The sequence below is a fragment of the Gymnoscopelus braueri genome, assembly GCF_963280865.1.
Source record: "Gymnoscopelus braueri genome assembly, chromosome: 15".
Lineage (NCBI taxonomy): Eukaryota > Metazoa > Chordata > Actinopteri > Myctophiformes > Myctophidae > Gymnoscopelus > Gymnoscopelus braueri.
Window position 1 is genome coordinate 42,060,630 of NC_137620.1, and position 11,291 is coordinate 42,071,920.

Here is an 11,291-nt window from a genome sequence, read left to right on the forward strand (position 1 = left end):
ATCCCCTGGAACCCCTTGGGGAACCACTGCACTAAAGTACCCAGAATGAAAGTAAAGAACAGTGACAGTAAAGAATCCAGGCCACCAATTCTTATGTTGTGACTGAATTATTCCCCACAAAGTTCTACAGAAACATGACAACTAAGAACCAAGAGCTTCTTTCTTTCTTTCTTTCTTTCTTTCTTTCTTTCTTTCTTTCTTTCTTTCTTTCTTTCTTTCTTTCTTTCTTTCTTTCTTTCTTCAAATATTGATTGGATGAAATTTGTAACCCACCTGAAAATGTATTTTCTGTTTTACTGAAGAGCTGGAGAGACAGCTGTTACTGAACAAACACTATATAATAGCAATTACTATCAAGCTATAATAGCTTGAACTTTTTGACAAAACCCTTGGAACTTCAGTTTAATCCATTCTTCAGTATGATGTCTGTCATATACAGTATGCTATATATGTGACTGTGCCTTTAAGAGAGCTACGTTACGACACTGCCATAAAGCAGGTCTGTTGTTGTATTTTACGTCAGCCGTATGTTGTGACCTCCTGTAGGCTCAAGCTGTATGTTTTACATGCCCGAAGTCAGCAGTAAAGTCTATTGGATTTGACCCTTTGTGTGGACATAGAAATCCTTTACAATGTCATGATGACCTTTACTGTTTTCTTGTGTCTCCAGTTGAGGTTTTACATCCAGCGGAGCCTCAGACCAGAAAGGACTTTTTACAATGTGAGTCCACGTTGATGCAGGTTCTGAACGTTGAAGTTTCATTCTGATATGTTGTTATTTAAAGCTCTAATGAGTTTGATCTGAGAGACTAACTCTAAACACAATAAGGTTCATGAGGTTTGAATTCTCTTTTGTCGTGTGTTCTCACAGATTCCTCTCCTCTGTCTCTGGACATGAACACAATAAACACACGTCTCTCCCTGTCAGAGGAGAAGAGGAAGATGACTTTTACACCACTAAAACAACCTTACCCTCATCATGCAGAGAGATTTACTACGTGCAACTGTCAGGTGTTGTGTACAGAGGGTCTGTCTGAACGTTGTTACTGGGAAGTAGAGTGGAGTGGTAAAGGGGTTGGTATAGCAGTCAGTTATAAAGACGTCAGCAGACAAACCCTCTTTGGATCCAATGATAAATCCTGGTGTTTACAGTGCATTGATAAAAACTACATTTTCATTCACAACAGTGTTGAGACTAACGTGTCAGGGCCTCTCTCCTCCAGAGTGGGGGTGTACCTGGACCACAAGGCAGGTACTCTGTCCTTCTACAGTGTTTCTGAGTCTGACACAATGACCCTCCTACACACAGTTCAAACCACGTTCACACAACCTCTCTATCCAGGGATAAGACTTTATTGGAACAATGGCGATACAGCAGAGCTGTGTAAGACATGGTAGACATGTTAAGAATACTGATGATGATATTCAGTTGAAAACTTAGCTTTCTTCAATTGATAACAGATTTTCCCTTCTAGATAAAGCATGTGTAAGAATGATGTCAATCAATCCATTGTGTTCCGCTCATTGCATTTCTTTAATAAGCCTGCTGCAGACAATCATTATACAGTATGCCCTGTTATCTTGTTGATATTACTACAGAGCCCTCTGTCAGTCAGTGTAGATTGGTTATACTTAATGTAGTGGTTTTCAAACTGTGGGTCTGGACCCCCAGGGGGTCCCCAAATGATGATGTTTTGTTTAATGTGCAACATTGTTTTCTCACTCAACAGTAAACAAACCAACATACAGTATGTATAGTGTATACAGGGTATCTGCACATTTCTAAAGTGAAAGGACTTTTAAGACCTATTGAATACCTCTAAAAGGAAAAATAAAACGAGACATTACTGTTACACACTTAAAACTTGCCATGTTAAAAACAAAAGAGGGGGAAAAAGCTTCTGTAACTTCTTTAATATCCGATATGCAAGCTCACAACCTATCTGGTAAAATGACAAAATTATGATTCAATTCATATAAAGGAGTTTGAGACCGTCAGGTGATCATAATATTTTCATTAACTTTACTTAATTTACACTGACTTATTTTTTTCTAAATAAATGTTAGACTGCAACCTCTAACAGTGTGTTTTAGTCTGATTTGAAGAATGTTTCTGTTTCTGTCTCTGTGAAAGTTGTCTTCATGTTTAGATGACGTTTTATACAGGATCTGAATTCTGATGTTAGATCAGTGTGAGGACTGAGAGGACAAGACCAATATCTGATTAATTGTGTGTGTGCACTTGTACAATTGTGAACAAGACTACTTTTATCCAATAAAACATATTCATAATATTATGTACTTCTCGTGCCATAGTTCTTTTCAAGAGCAGCGGACCTCTATTGTTATTAACCAAGAGATTAATCAAACACTATACTATTGGGTTGATGGTGTCCTCAAACTAAATATTTTACACTATGATATTTGCTCTAGAAACCAGAAAGAAATGACAAGTCATACTATACCAGGTGCTGTGTGTGTGTGTGTGTGTGTGTGTGTGTGTGTGTGTGTGTGTGTGTGTGTGTGTGTGTGTGTGTGTGTGTGTGTGTGTGTGTGTGTGTGTGTGTGTGTGTGTGTGTGTGTGTGTGTGTGTAAAATCAACTGTAGATTTAGTCGACTAAAATCTTATGATATTTAGTTGACTAAAACTAAACAAAAACAAACATTTCAGATGACTAAAATATGACTAAAACTAAACGAAATTCTTAAAGATTTAAATTAAATCAAAATTTGGTGTAAAAATGAACACTGCGTCACAGTGACATGACAAGCCATGCTGTTAGACCCCGTCTTGTGGGTTGAACCTGGGACCTTCCGGTTTCCGCTTGACATTCTGAGCTGTTAGTCAGTATTGTGCCTATTGCAATCATATTTTTAAGAGGACACCCTGCCACTGATGATACATATAACAGACTTTAGTAAATTCCTGTGTTATTGAATTATTCTGTATTGTTTAAGTTGCAGAGAATGATATGTGTTTGATTGTATTGATATATTGTTTGATGGTTGATTGTTTGATTGCATTGACTCCAGTGTAGGGAGCATTGATTGATTGATGTAGTTTATTTAGTAAGACATGAGAATAGTACATGACAGTACATAACAGTACATGGAAGTACAAATTCACAATACAAGGTCTACTAAACTGGAACTCTCATTAAGCACTAAGCTTGTTTAAGATGAGAACCCCATGCACACAAATCATGATGTCATATAAGAGGCAGACAGATATACACACTACTATACAGAATGTCATACAATCAGCTTTCAGGTTACTGGTATGAAGAGAGAAAAAAAAAAATATATATATATATACAAAAGAGGAAAATGAAGGAGGGGGGGGGGTAGGGGGGGTAGGTTAAGACTTAGACAGGGGCCATTTTCGAATTGCAGCCTCCTGAAGGTGTATCTTTAGGGCAGTTTTGAAAGTGAGTAGGGGTTTACACTCCTTTACTCCTTTTGGTAGGGCATTCCACATTTTTGATGAATAGCATGAGAACGAGTTCATTCCCTTAGTTGAGCCAAATCTGTGTTGAACATGATTTGTGGAGCTGCCTCTGGTGTTATGATCATGGACTTCATTAACATTTTGGAAGTATTTTGACAAATACAGGGGATCCCAATCTTGAAGACCAGGCCCATAGCAAGTTGCTGTACTCTGTCCTCAACCCTAAGCCATCCAATCCTAGCAAAATGAGCAGGGGTTAGATGGGTTTTGTGATTGAGGCCAAGAAGTAGCCTTACAAGTTTGTTTTGGGATGTTTGGAGCCTTGTTTTTAAGGCCTTGGAGGTGTTGTGATACCATGAAGTGGATGCATAATCATAATGACCTCGAATGAGGGCCCCTGCAAGAATCTTCAGAGTATTCTTACTGACTAGACGATCAATCCTCCACAAATAGAGTGTTGTTTGGTTGACATTTTTTTGATCACTTTTTCTGCGTTTTTGTTACCAGAGAGGTTTGCCTCCAAGATGGAGCCCAGGTAGGTAATTTCATCCTTTCTTTTGATGACATCATCACCCACTTTGATCGTGAAACTCTCTGCCTTGCTAAGGTTAGGACTGGACCCAAAGAGGATGGATTCAGTTTTACCCAGGTGTAATGAAAGTTTGTTGTCAGAGAGCCAGATGCAGATCTTGTTGAGTTCGGAGCTGAGAGTTTTCTCAACCTGCAGCCTGTCCCTGTCCGAGACTAGCAGGGCCGAGTCATCTGCGAACAGGAACAGTTTGCAGTCGCAGGCTGATGACATGTCATTCACATATATCAGGAACAGTAAAGGTCCTAGTATACTTCCTTGTGGGACACCACAAGTCACAGGGAGGGGGGGGGACTGGGTGCCGTTTACTTCCACCACTTGCTCCCTCCCTTCCAAGTAGGATCTCATCCAGTTCACTGACGTATCATCAAAACCTATTGCTTTGAGCTTATTGATCATAATTGGGTGATTAACGATGTCAAAGGCCTTCTGGAGGTCCAGCATGACCATGCCGCAATATTTGCCCTTGTCGACATCTTGTTTGATAGAGTCGTTCAAATAGAGAAGGCATGTGTCAGTGGAGTGGTTTGTTCTGAAACCAGATTGGAATTTGTAGATTAGATTTTTTTCGGCAAGATACTTATCGACCTGTTCATAGACTATTTTTTCCATGACTTTCGAGATGGAGCTAAGAATAGAAATAGGGCGGTAGTTGCCAGGGTCTAATTTGTTTCCTTTTTTGTACAGAGGGGTCACCCTTGCTTTTTTTAAATCGTTAGGGACCCGTCCCTGTATGATGGAGAGGTTTATTATGTGGGTAATGATTGGAGCAATGGAGGCGGCTGAGTCTTTTAGAAATTTGGCGGGGATATTGTCGAGGCCTGTGGCTTTGTGTTGATGAAGAGCACTACATTTTTTAAACACCTCTTCTGTTTTCACAGGGGAGAGTTTAAAATCATCTTTGCGTACACCCTGTTTTTCGTAAAATGAATCAACATACTCTTCACCATAGCACCCAGAGTGAGGGGGCAGTTTTTCAACCAAATCTGAGGTTATGGTCGTGAAGAATATGTTGAGGATTTTACTCACTTCATGTTTGGAGTGTCATTCACCTTGAGGCTTATGTTTGTAAACCTGGTTTTCAATTTCTTGCTGCAGCCTAGTAGGTTGTTGAATAGCTTCCAAAGCTCTCGTGGTTTGCTTTTATTTTCCTCAATTTTGTCATCGAGGAAGCTTTTTTCTGCTAATAGGAGCATGCCATTAACCTTGTTTCTTAGCTTGTTTCTTTCTTTTTCAAGTTTAGCTACGTGGGATTCGAGACCTTTGTTAAAACACTTGGCGAGTTTGATCCTACCTTTATGAAGCTCAGAACACTTTTTGTTTCTGACTTTCATGGCAGTAAGGATGTCCGAATTCATCCATGGTACCGAGCGGGTTTTGACCCTGATGGTTTTCATGGGAGCCACACTGTCCAAAATTTGAATGAATTTGGTTTTGAAACCAAGCCAAGATTCGTCTACCTGTGTGCTGTTTAGTACGTCGGACCAGTCCAGTTCCTCTAGCCTGTGATCTAAGTCCTCACTCTTATAGTTTTTGAGGTCTCTGATCGTGACTGATTTGTGGTAACCGGTCTTAGGTTTACGTTTCTTTCTGGTGCAGAAGATCATGTTATGATCAGATATGCCACAGGTAGAAACACCACTATTGAGGATTTCATGCAATCAAGCATGCTCATTCCACCCATGCTGAACCATACCAACTGTGGGTTGGTTTAAAATTGGTAAAGTGGGAAGATGGGTACTCTAATATTAATTATGATTATGTGGGTAATTCTTTGAGTAATATGTGACACTTTAAAGTGTGGATATGAATTGTAATGTCTCTGGACATTACAATGAACTGGTTAAATTGAGGATTCAATTCAGGTTTGGTACGGTCCAATGGGCGGGGCCTAGCCTATATAAGTAGGGGGACCTGCCACTGCTTGGCAGTCAGTGAAGGACTGTTGAGGAGTAGACCCAGGGCCAATCTGTCCAGTGTGTGTATATAGAGTTTGCTGTGCGTCATTATTTTTGTTCATGATTTTCCTGAGATGTAAGAAGGTGAATAAAATCCACTTCCATTCTGCAACATCGAGGGTTCTGTCTGACGATTTTTGGCAGTTTTGCTATTTTACCAGTGGTTTCAAACTATGCCTTTCGGCAAACACTATCCTCACTAAGTCATAGTGTGACAATTCTGAAACTTAGTATTTTGCCGCAGATACTCCAACCCAGACGTAACCTATACAAAATTAATATTGCTTCTTTTTTTCAGAAGTGGCATAGATTTAACCCTTTATAACACTCAAAACAATGTATCTATTCTATGCTGCTACAAACTATTAGGCCTTTATTGTCAACTGGTTTATATACCACTTAAACATAATACTTTGTTCACAAATAAGCTGAAGTTAAAAAGTAAATGCCATCCCACACAGCAACAGATTTCGCTGTGCGGGATGGCACATTTTGTGTGTTAAATTGTGACACTAGCCTGAATATATCAGTGGTCAATTGTAAGCAAAAACTGATTGTTGTAATTGGAAGTAAGTAATATCCATAATTGAATGCAAACCTTTTGCTGAGATCTGCAGACTAACAATAATTAGCAGTTTCTGGCCAGAGGCACTAGCTTGTCTGACCTCTGACCTCACTGGACGCCACACTTTTTTTTTTTTTTTTACACCTCTCCAGCTTAGCTGAGAGTGTAATGTGGTAGAGGAGGTCTCCCTGAACGTGTGAGTATGTCAAAAGTGCTGACATGAAGAGCTGTCTCCTGTCCAGCGTCCAATTTGTAAAGGCTATGCACTCCAGTGAACAGCATTTATCCATTTAGATACATTCTTAATGTTATTAAAACAGTTCAAAACTGTTTTTGTTACACAGAAACATAATTTGTGCTGTCTAGCTTCGTTTAAATGCTTAATTTATTTAGTTTTAATGTGCACATGAATCTTTTTTCAACGGCTTCTTTTTACCCCCCCCCCCTTTCCTTATTTTCTCTTGTACATATTTTTTTACTTTTCATACCAGTAACCTGTAAGCTGATTGTACGACGTTCTGTATAGTAGTGTGTATATCTATGTCTCTTATATGTCATCATGATTTGTGTGCGTGGGGATCTCATTTTAAACAAGCTTAGTGCTTTATGAGCCTTCCAGTTTAGTAGACCTTGTATTGTGAATTTTGTACTTCCATGTACTGTTGTTCTCATGTCTTACTAAATAAAGTACATCAATCAATCAATCAATCAATCAATCAATCAATCTGCTGCAGACAATGATTATACAGTATGCCCTGTTATCTTGTTGATATTACTACAGAGCCCTCTGTCAGTCTGTGTAGATTGGTTATACTAAATGTAGTGGTTCTCAAACTGTGGGTCTGGACCTCCAGGGGGTCCCCAAATGATATTTTGCTTAATGTGCAACATTGTTTTCTCACTCAACAGTAAACAAACCTACAAACACAAACACACAGTGTATATGTCACAGTACGTTTGGAGAACCAGTACGATTGAAGACAGAGCGCTCGTTTTTAGGCAAGGGGCTCCTTCGGGGCGAGGCGGGGCTTTTCGAGACAGGGTTTATTAGCGAGGCTCGAGAGGAGGAGAAGGAGGACGGCGCTGCGAGGCGGGGGGTTATTACGCGAGGCTCGCGAGGAAGAGGAGCCTCCTCCTCGCGTAATAAACCGTCCCGTCCTCTCCTTCTCTCCTTCTCCTCCTCGGAGGAGAAGGAGAACGCGGAGAGGCGGGGCTTTGATGCGCCGAGCGGACCTGTCTTTTGTTGTTCCCCCCCACATAGCAACCAGGAAGCTACGCTAGGGGAACCATAATATCTATGAGGGGAACGCTGAACACGCGTTCACACGCACACGCTTGTCCATGACGGAGGCGCGCCGATTTAGTGGAGCTTGAGGCCGAGGAAGTGCGCCCTCGCGCCTCCAGGCGCGAGTGCCCGCACTGACCGGCCGACGCTCCACTAGTCGACTCAGCGCCGTTTGATTTGTAAACCGATAGGGACAGAATAGTTCTTTTCATGGATCACTGTGTGTGTGTGTGTGTGTGTGTGTGTGTGTGTGTGTGTGTGTGTGTGTGTGTCAGGGAGAAAGTAAAACAAAAGCCAGAACACAATAAAAGTATCTAAACAGTCCTGCTTTCAATAAACCAAAAAAAGCATGAGCGCGTGCGCGTGTGTGCGTGTGTGTGTGTGTGTGTGTGTGTGTGTGTGTGTGTGTGTGTGACTGTGTGTGTGTGTGTGTGGCCATATATGTTTGTGCACAAGCCTGGCTTGTGGCTCCCTCTAGTGCTGGGTGGGTGGTAAAAACGAGCGCGCTTTCTTCAATCGTACTGGTTCTCCAATCATACTGTAACATATACATGTATGTATAGTGAAAACAGAGTATCTGCACATTTCTAAAGTGACAATTTAAGACCTATTGAATACCTCTTAATTAAATTAAATTTAATGAGACATTACTGTGTCAAAAGTAATTAACAAACTATACTATAGAAATGGTCAAACATTGGCCAAATATTACCTGACAAAGAGACAGAAATGTTCACATTATTATTATATTATATATATATTATACATTATTATTATGAAGTCAAACTAAAGGTAATGCCTCAACTCTGGCAATTCCAAGTGCTTGTCAGGGTGGCTGGTCCCCAGTTCAAATACGAGTATTTTGGGTCTCTGCCTGAAAAGTTTAAGAACCACTGGTGTAATGTCTTCCTCCTCAATGTGTCAATAGGGTATTGTGTGTCAACAGTGAATCGATTTAATCACTTATAAAAACATATTTTAATGTGATGAAGTTTTTTTTACCCCATTTTGTAAATACAGTAGAAACTGTTTGAAGAGTCCTTCAAACAGTTACACACTTATGAAGCCATGTTAAAAACAAAAGAGGGGGAAAAAGCTTTGGTAATTTCTTTATAGACAAGCTCACAACTGATGAGGCAAAATGACAAAATTATGTTTCAATTCATATAGTTGTTTGAGACAGTCAGGTAATCATAATTGTTTCATTAACTTTACTTAATTCACACTGACTTCAAAATAAATGTCAGTCTGCAACCTCTAACAGTGTGTTTTAGTCTGATTTGAAGAATGTTTCTGTTTCTGTCTCTCTGTGAAAGTTGTCTCCATGTTTAGATGACGTTTTATACAGGATGTGAAGATAGATGTTAAAACAGTCTGAGGACTGAGAGGACAAGACCGATATCTGATTAATTCATTGTGTGTGTGTGTGTGTGTGTGTGTGTGTGTGTGTGTGTGTGTGTGTGTGTGTGTGTGTGTGTGTGTGTGTGTGTGTGTGTGTGTGTGTGTGTGTGTGTGTGTGTGTGTGACTGTGTGTGTGTGTGTGTGGCCATATATGTTTGTGCACAAGCCTGGCTTGTGGCTCCCTCTAGTGCTGGGTGGGTGGTAAAAACGAGCGCGCTTTCTTCAATCGTACTGGTTCTCCAATCATACTGTAACATATACATGTATGTATAGTGAAAACAGAGTATCTGCACATTTCTAAAGTGACAATTTAAGACCTATTGAATACCTCTTAATTAAATTAAATTTAATGAGACATTACTGTGTCAAAAGTAATTAACAAACTATACTATAGAAATGGTCAAACATTGGCCAAATATTACCTGACAAAGAGACAGAAATGTTCACATTATTATTATATTATATATATATTATACATTATTATTATGAAGTCAAACTAAAGGTAATGCCTCAACTCTGGCAATTCCAAGTGCTTGTCAGGGTGGCTGGTCCCCAGTTCAAATACGAGTATTTTGGGTCTCTGTCTGAAAAGTTTAAGAACCACTGGTGTAATGTCTTCCTCCTCAATGTGTCAATAGGGTATTGTGTGTCAACAGTGAATCGATTTAATCACTTATAAAAACATATTTTAATGTGATGAAGTTTTTTTTACCCCATTTTGTAAATACAGTAGAAACTGTTTGAAGAGTCCTTCAAACAGTTACACACTTATGAAGCCATGTTAAAAACAAAAGAGGGGGAAAAAGCTTTGGTAATTTCTTTATAGACAAGCTCACAACTGATGAGGCAAAATGACAAAATTATGTTTCAATTCATATAGTTGTTTGAGACAGTCAGGTAATCATAATTGTTTCATTAACTTTACTTAATTCACACTGACTTCAAAATAAATGTCAGTCTGCAACCTCTAACAGTGTGTTTTAGTCTGATTTGAAGAATGTTTCTGTTTCTGTCTCTCTGTGAAAGTTGTCTCCATGTTTAGATGACGTTTTATACAGGATGTGAAGATAGATGTTAAAACAGTCTGAGGACTGAGAGGACAAGACCGATATCTGATTAATTCATTGTGTGTGTGTGTGTGTGTGTGTGTGTGTGTGTGTGTGTGTGTGTGTGTGTGTGTGTGTGTGTGTGTGTGTGTGTGTGTGTGTGCGTGCGTGCGTGCGTGCGTGCGTGCGTGCGTGCGTGCGTGCGTGCGTGCGTGCGTGCGTGCGTGCGTGTGTGCCTGCGTGCGTGTGCGTTGACTTGTGGAAAATAAATTGGGAACTGAGTGAAGTTTCTCTTCACATATAATCTATAAGTGAAGAGAAAGACGAAAAGGAAGGAGAAGGAAAAGTCTAACATTTGCCCTCAGAAACCTTATATTAACCACATGAACCCTAGCGTCCCCTTTCTGGGCACGTCGTAAATAGCCGATCTACAAGTTCACAGCGTGTCTGTAGAATAATCTATTATTATGATGTAACGGTGGCGTTTGTATTGACATGTTACCTGCACATGTGGCCTTCTAGCACCTTCCTGTATCATATTTTCAGAAGGATATTTAGTCATAATAAGTACAAACATATACAATTCTAAAAACTACAGCTCTGACCTACAGTTTTGAAATCAGGGGACTTTGCACATGTCACATGAGAGTCACATGAGAGTGTTGAGAGGGTTGATTGATTAGGTCAGATAAGGAGCTGGGGTACAGTGGCCATTGTTATAGAATAGTGCTAAAGCCTGTGTTTCCACATTTAAGACAATACACAAGTCACATGATTAATCACCCGAAGGTTTCACCCACATGGGTAGACCAACCCATATAAATAGAGTGGATGCTTGCTGAACAGGAGTGTGTTCTGCATGCATCAGTGTTACTTGTGACCAGGGTGTTATTGCTGTGTTTGTCATTTTCCATTATGAGCGCCGAGGGACTGACGGTAAGAATTGAGAGCGTGTTTACACAGCGATAAATGTTTATATTTCTGATATGTTTTATAGTT